Raw genomic sequence first — 8,663 nt, 5'->3', positions numbered from 1 at the left:
TGCCCCTACCTAACTGTGTGGGAAGCTAAGAAATGCAGCTTAGCTGAAATTCTATCCCTGGGGAGGATAGAGCAAACAGATTTGGGAAGAGACAACTAGCAATCTTCCACAGAGGTTGTCAGTATATGGATTTTAGGTATACTTCTGGGATGGGATAGGTTTACCCAAGGAGTAAGAATAGTTTGAAAAGAGACTTTAGAATACTAGTAGGGGCCAGGCCCAGTGGCTCATGCCTGTAATCCCAGCACTTTAGGAGGCTGAGGTGGGTGGATTACTTGAGCTCATGAGTTCGAGACCAGCCTGGGAAACATGATAAGACCCCATCTCTCCAAAAAAAAATAACAATTAGTCAAGTGTGATGCAGCATCTGTAGTCCCAGCTACTCTGGAGGCTGAGGTGGGAGGATCACCTGAGCCTGGGAAGTCAAGGCTGCAGTGAGCTGTAATCACACCACTGCACTCAAGCCTGGGTGACAGAGTGAGAATAAATAAATAAATAAATATATATATATATGTGTGTGTGTGTGTGTGTGTGTGTGTGTGTGTAATACTAGTAGGGTAGCACAGCCTTCTAAAGCCTAGCAAAGCAGAGAATTAAGCCCAGGTAGGTAGCAGTTGCCAGCAATCTGGTAGGAAAAGGTAAACTAGGAGAATGTGGCATTACCAAAGCCTGGAAAAGAAAACGTTTCAAGAAAGATGAAGGGATGACATGCATATTCTAGAGACATTCTAGACAGCAAGAAGACAAGGATAAGACATGAAGCCTGGAACTGACATTGGCATGTGTTTGGGTGACAGTGAACAAAATAATGGGTTAAAAGTAGGAAAAGGAGGCCGGGCCTGGTGGCTCACGCCTGTAATCCCAGCACTTTGGGAGGCCGAGGCGGGCGGATCATGAGGTCAGGAGATCGAGACCATCCTGGCTAACTTGGTGAAACCCCATCTCTACTAAAAATACAAACAATTAGCCGGGCGTGGTGGCATGTGCCTGTAATCCTAGCTACCCAGGAGGCTGAGGCAGGAGAATGGTGTGAACTCAGGAGGCAGAGCTTGCGGTGAGCCGAGATTGCGCCACTGCACTCCAGCCTGGGCGACAGAGCAAGACTGCATCTCAAAAAAAAAAAAAAAAAAAAAAGTAGGAAAAGGAGGCATGGGTTCAGGATGGGTGAGGACACAAGAAGGGATAAAAGATCAGGTAGGAAGAATTTTGTGCTTTTTTCAGAAAAGAAGCAGAAGGTTGACAGGTAGAAAATAATGAGAAAGGACTTTTTTGGTTAAATTTCTCAGGAGGTTCTCTTGGCCCTTCTTTTTCTTTAACTCTGTGATCTATTCAGCATCTACCCATGCTGCTGTAGCATGCCAATAGCAACTCCTTGTGCTTGGAATTTTTTGAAGCAATCAGTCTCACCATCCTGAAAGAAGTGAGAGGAAATTCAAGATGAAATTTGGGAAAACATCCTGTTAAGACTGAAATCATTTAAAGACACAGTTTGGAGAATTGGTAATTAGAATTTAAATTTGATCAATTAATTTTTGTCAAGCATCAAATGGGATGGGCACAGTGGCTCACACTTCTAATCTCAGCACTTTGGGAGGCCGAGGAGGGCGTGGCAGATCACTTAAGGTCAGGAGTTCGAGACCAGCCCAGCCAATATGGTGAAACCCTGTCTCTACTAAAAATACCAAAAAAATTAGCTGGGCATGGTGGCACATGCCTATAATAGCAACTACTTGGGAGGCTGAGGCAAGGGAATTTCTTGACCCTGGGAGACAAAGGTTGTGGTGAGTGGATAGCACACCATGGCACTCAGCCTGGGCAACAGAGTGATACTTCATCTCAAAAAACAAAAAGAAAAACAACAAAACCATCAAATTATCTTGGAAGTCAAGTACTTTGGAAGTTTATTTTTCTATTTGAAATAAAAATAAACACACTTTTAAAATTTACTTGTAAATTTACATACATTAAATATCACTACTTTGGGGTACAATTTTATGATATTGGAAAAATAAACAGAGTTGCATAAGCACTGCTACAAGACATAGAACAGTTCTATTGCCCGAAAATCCAGTTAGCAGCCCTTTCGTATTAAACAAATCTTAACTTCCAACTCCTGGCAACCATTGATTGTTTCATCCCGATAGTTTGTTTTTTAGAGAACGTTATAAAAGTATAATCATATGGCATAAATAGCCTTGTTGGTAAATCTCTCTTATAGCAATCTATGTGAAATTTACCCATATTGTTTCATATATAAATAGCTCATTATTCTACAATTCTTTGGAGTATTCAATTGTCTGGATGTACTAAAATATATTTATCCATTCTCCCATTGAAGGAGATTTGGGTAGAAATGTTAGAAATAAAGCTAAAAATAAATGTTCTTATGCGAGTTTTGTGTGGACATAAGTTTTATTTCTCTTGGTAAATATGTAGGAGTGGTATTGGTAGATCATATGCTAAGTATTCATCAACTATATTCCAAAGTGGTTTTACCAGCTTGCATTCTTATCAGCAATGAATAAGGGTTATTCTTGTTCTGTGTCCTCCACAGAACTTGGTATTGTCAATTGGTTTTGTTTTTCACTTTAGCCATACTAATAGATGTGTAAAAGTATCTCTTTGTGTTTTTAATTTGCATTTTTCTAAAGACTAATGATGTTGAACTTCATTACTTTTGGTTATTTGTGACCTATTCATCTCCTTTGGTGAAGTATCTGTTCACAACATTTGTATTGGGTTTTTTGTTTTCCTATTACTGAGTTTTGAGAGTGCTTAGTATTTCCTGAGTGCAAGTCTTTGTCAAATATGTGGTTGGCAAATATTATCTTCAAATCTCTGCTTTGTCTTTTCAGTCTCTTAAAAGTGTCTTTCACAGAGCAAAATCTTTTAATTTGATGAAGTCCAACTTCTCAGTTTTTTTTTTTTTGATGAATTATACTTTTTGTGCCATATCTAAGAACACTTTACCTAATTCAAGGTCATAAGCTTTTCCCCTATGTTTTCTTCTAAAAGATTTTTAATTCAAGATATCACATTTAGCTATATTGTCTTTTTTTGTTGTTATTTGTTTATATACTGTGAGGGATGGTTTGAGTTCCATTTTATTTTGTAAGTTTGGCTTTGAACTGATAACTCGGAGGAAGGAACAGACAAGCCGAGCCCTAGGATTGCTGCACCTTACTACTGAAGAGAGTTTGCAGACTGCAGCTCAAGAAAGGGAACCCATCCAGAGGGTGGCAGTTTCCCTGAGTTGAGGAGACTAAGATGCAACTTCAAGAAATAGGCCAGGAGGGTAAGTTTTCAGGACACAGTACTGAAGAGGAGAGACCTACACAGTGTATGCACAGACACACAAACTCACACAGAGCACTCTGAAAAACTGCAGAGTTTCTCTGTTAAATATTAAGCAGAGCACTGATCAGCACACGCCTGCAAGGAAACTACCTGAGGCTGGGAAAAAAATATGCAACCCCCAGAATGATTAAAGGGAACAATGTGCAGAGGTTGCACACAGGATCAGGAATAGGCTGCCTTCTCACTGTTACAGGATTATAGAGCGGAAAACTACATAATTCTCCAGATATTGAAGAGAATACTCAAAGGGGTATTTACCTAAATTGTAAACTAATATTAGCCCTATACCAAAGGCTGCTCTGATTAGCTCATCACAAAACTTAAGCAAGGCTCAAAAGGTTCTAACAGTGTGTAAGTAGTTGAAAGGCACCCCAGGGCAAAGCTCAATAATATGTATATGGATGCAAAAATATCCACACCCCAAAATCCACAATACCTATCATTCACTCCACCATCATGGTTGATCAATTAACCATCATGCAAAAAGCAGGAAAATACTATAAATAAATTAAAATAGACTGTTAGGAATATAAATTGATACACCTATTATAAGAACCTGTATGGAAGTTCCTCAAAAAAACAAACAAAAAAAATAGAATGGCAATTTAATCTAGAAATCCCATTTCTGTGTATTTACACGAAATATTTGAAATTAGTAGTGTCAAACAAATATCGGCACCCCTATGTTTATTGCAGCATTATTCACAATAGCCAAGATGTGGAAGCAATTTAAGTGTTCATCAACAAATGAATGAAGAAAGTGAAGTATATATATATATACACTGGGACACAACTCAGTCTTGAAAAAACAGAAATTTTGTCATTTGCAACTACTTGGATGGAATTAGAAAACATTATGCTAAGTGAAACAAGCCAGAAACAGAAAGACAAATGCCACATGTTCTCACTCATATGTGGAATCTAAAACAATGGAACTCGAAGAAACGGAGAGTAGAATGGTGGTCAGTCATCAGAGGATAGGGGCTTGGGGTATATGGGGAGATGATAGTTGAAAGGTACGAAGCTGCTATTAGACAAGAGGAGTAAGAATTTTTTTCTTTCAGATATATTCCACACCATGGATATAGTCAATAATAATGGATTACACACTTCAAAATTGCTAAGAGAGTAAATTTGAAATGTTCTCACCAAAAATAAGTATTTGAGGTGATAGATATGTTAATTAGTTTAATTATTCCACATTGGATTCATAAATCATAACATCATGTTGTATCCCATAAATATATACAACTATCATCAGTCAATTTACAATTTAAAATGTTTTAAAAGACTCTGAAATGACATAAATGATAGAATTAGTAAACAAAGACATACAAATAGTTATTATAACTATATTCCTTACATTTATGGCAGCTGAGGAAATTTTGAACATGTTAGAGACAATATTAAAATCAAACTTTTGGAGTTTAAAGTAAAGTAATACCTGTACTGGATGAAATTAACAGCAGATTTAGCACCGCAGAATAAGAAAATTCATTAACTTAAAGACATGGGAAAACTACCCAAGATGAAATCCAGAGGAAGAAAAACAGTTGAGAAAAAAATAAACAGAGCATCAATGAGATACGGAACAATGTCCAGTAGCCTACTGTATGTATAATTGGAGTCCTTAGAAAGTTGCTTTTTATATTTTGTCCAGTGTTTTTCATAGTGATCAGTGAGATAAACAGATTGCATTGACTTATCCCACCTGATTGAGCACCACGCAAATAATAGCCTTTTATGATCACTCATAGAATTCAATCACTTTTGTTACCGACAACTCATAAATATTTATTCGGTTGACTAGTTATGAAGATGGTCAACTTCAGCCATTAATAATCTATTAAAAGAAACTACCATTATATATATATAAATATATATATTTATATATATTTATATATTTATATATATTTATATATATATTTATATATATTTATATATATTTATATATTTATATATATATTTTTATATATATTTTATATATTTTTTTTATATATATATTAAAAACATATATATTTAATAATGGCTGCCATATATATATAGGCTTTGCCAATTCATTTCACTTTCCCTTTTGTGTTTTTGCTCTATGAAGAGTATGAATTTCCCATTGTAGATTCTCTCACCTTCAGTAGAAAAATTATGACTTGTCTTAAAATTAAACAAGTAAAACGAAGAAAAGCCATTGAATGACCAACTTTAATGCTAGTCTTAAAGGAAGAGTGTAGTTAATTTTTTTGTTGTATTGACTGTAATAAAAAATCCTTTGAGATGATTCAAATTCCTTAATACTCTGAGTTTCAGTCTGACTTATCATCTTTCATAGTAAACATTTGGCAATCTGTACTAAATTTTTTAAATCTTGCTATTCAAAAATAAGTTCCTATGTGAGCTAATATGTTTAGTTGTCACTTAAACTAACCAAATAGAATGGACTAAAAAGAATCAGAAAAATAGTTTCATTAATTCTTACACAGGGAATGCAGGATTCTCCTGCAGGCATCTATGCTCCAGAGAGAAATTTTAAATTCCTGGCAGGAAAGTGAGAGATAATTCCATGGTGATTTGTTGGTATAAGGAGCTAAACTACCGTACTTTTCACAACCTGATTGGATGTGAATTTGGCCATTTTTGAGATGTGTTATATCCTGGGGACCCATACAGGCGAGTCACCTGTGTATGATCGCAGGACACAGATGGGTTCAGGTCTTATAATCTCTTACTTAGATTACTCCAACAGCCTCTTAACTGTACACCCAACCTCAAAGCACCGCTGTATTTAAACCCTTATGAAAATGGGTACAGAGTGTTGTGTATTTATTCTCTCTTTAAAGCCACCTAATTTTCTGGTTCCCCCAGGATTGTATCCACTGTCCTTAGCACGACATTTCTTTACCTCGTTTTCAGCACTAATGTTGTATTCACTTTCCCCATCACACACACCAGTGTTTATAAGACACTGTTGTGCAAAATGTTCACCTTGAATGCCTTTTTAAATTCAGGCTTTATAGTGTGAAAGGGACTCAGGAGACTGCTTTTTTTCTTTTTCTTTTTTCTTTTTTTTTTTTTTGAGACGGAGTCTGGCTCTGTTGCCCAGGCTGGAGTGCAGTGGCGCAGTCTCGACTTACTGCAAGCTCCGCCTCCCGGGTTCATGCCATTCTCCTGCCTCAGCCTCCCAAGCAGCTGGGACTACAGGCGCCCGCCACCACGCCCGGCTAATTTTTTGTATTTTTTATTAGAGACCGGGTTTCACCGTGTTAGCCAGGATGGTCTGAGTCTCCTGACCTCGTGATCCACCCACTTCAGCCTCCCAAAGTGCTGGGATTACAGGCGTGAGCCACTGCGCCCGGCCAGGAGACTGCATTTTTAACAAATTTTCTGAAAATTAGTAATGTAGGTGGTCCAGGGGCTACACTCCAAGAAACACTGCCTAATGTCCTATCCTCATATGTCTCAATTATAGCTACACATTAGCATTAACTGAAACACTTTAAAATGTTCCATTGCTTGAGACCAGCCTATTCTGGTTTAAATGGTTTGAGGTGGAAGCTAAAGAAAAAAATGCTGTTGTTGTTGTTATTGTTTATTTGTTGTAAACAATTCTTTAAGAGGTCTCTCATGTGCATCCAGGGCTGAGAATCTCTGTATTAACCACAACCCTCTAAATGTGACTCTGTGTGAAGTTATTCTTCTTCCTGACATCCTGATCTTTCTCAGACTTACAAAACCTTACCGCGAGCATCCAGGCCTAGATGAAGTGCCCTTGAAACACACTTCCAGATCTTCCCAACGTAACTAAAGCAGAGTTAATTGCTACTCTAGAATTTAGCCTCATATATGAAGCATATATATTTTTGCACACTTTCCCTTCTCTCAGAATATGGGCACCTTGAGAGCAGAGACAATGGTTTAATTCACCTTGGCATCAACCAATGTTTAGAACAGTGCAAAATGTTCCCTGGGAGCTCAGGACTGGCTGCGGAACAAATGAATCACTGCCTGACTCTACCAGTCCCCAGGTGAGCTCACTCAGCCTCAGGGCTTTTAACACCATCTGTATGATGGCAATGCTCATATTTCTATCTTCAGTCCAGATTTTGCCTCTAGACTCCACACTCTTCCATCCAGCTGTCGACACAGAATCTCAGTTCAGATGCCAGAAAGCATGGCAACACTGAAAAAGCTTTTGCCCCTAACCTGACTGACAACCCATCCACCAGTCTGTCCCATCTAAGTTTCATGGCGGCTTTATCTTTGCTGTTGTTCAGGCTGAAAACATGGCAATGTTGCTTTTCCCCACTCTTTCACTTACACTTCAGGTATGACCTGTCTATAAATCCTATTAAGTCTACCTATGAAATATATTAGACTGAGATGAGTTTCCAACCCTTCTACCTCTCCATTCTGTTCTAAGCCGTCTTCGTGTTTCACAGATTTATTGGGCAACACTCCTAAGAAATGTTCACATTCCATTCTGATCCCTGTACTCTATTGTCCTAAAAATAACCAAAGAGATGCTTTCAAAAATTAAATCTAATTTTGTCATTCTTGGTCCTCATATGACTTCCCATTTCATTCAGAATAAAGGTTCTTACAGTGACTAGTGAGGCCTTGCACAATATGCCCCCTACTTGACAACATCCTTTACCACTGTAGCTCCTGTTCACTCTATTGCAGTCACACAGGGTCCTCAGGACTTTGCGGATACCGTCCCCACTGCCTAATACCCTCTTCCCACACACGGCTTCACTTCCTTCATGTCTCTGCTTAAAGTTTACCATGAGAACAATGCCTTTCATATCTGCCTTGTAGAGAATAAGAGTCCCTAACACCATGCTGGAATTCGGTATCTGTCATAATTTGGTTAATTTCCTTTGCATAATACATATTACCATCTAACATACTATCTGTGGTTGGCTGAATAATATTTCCCAAAACACCAAAATGTGTAAATATTACTTTATTTAGATTAAAAGGATCTTTGCAGGTATAATTAATTTAAAAGCTTTGAGATGAGGAGATTATCCTGGAATAGTAAGTAGTCCCCAATTATAATCACAAGCATCCTTAAAGATAGAGGTGGAGGAAGATTAGATGTGCACACCCAGAGAGGAGAAGGTGGGGACTGATGTGGCCACAACTCAAGGAATGCTGGCAGCCATTGGAGGCTGGAATAGGCAAAGAACTGGACCTCCCTCAGAGAATCAAGATGGAGTCTGGCCTTGCTGAGACCTTAAATTCAGCTCAGTAATACTGATTCTAACTTCTTACCTCCTGAGAACTGTAAGAAAATTAATTTCGGCTGT

General features: G+C 38.0%; 1 long non-coding RNA gene across 1 annotated transcript in view; it reads right to left on the bottom strand.

Annotated features, from left to right (window-relative positions):
• Positions 1 to 1,152: 1,152 nt before the first annotated feature.
• Positions 1,153 to 8,663, bottom strand: part of LOC129057743 (uncharacterized) — a 388,559-nt gene continuing 381,048 nt past the window's right edge. The window contains exon 15 of the long non-coding RNA XR_010136346.1: positions 1,153 to 1,411. This is a non-coding gene — a long non-coding RNA (uncharacterized LOC129057743). The remainder of the gene's footprint in view (positions 1,412 to 8,663) is intronic.

The sequence above is a fragment of the Pongo abelii genome, chromosome 12 (assembly GCF_028885655.2).
Source record: "Pongo abelii isolate AG06213 chromosome 12, NHGRI_mPonAbe1-v2.0_pri, whole genome shotgun sequence".
Lineage (NCBI taxonomy): Eukaryota > Metazoa > Chordata > Mammalia > Primates > Hominidae > Pongo > Pongo abelii.
Note: the sequence above shows the minus strand (reverse complement) of the source record. Positions and strands in the feature narration are given on the sequence as shown.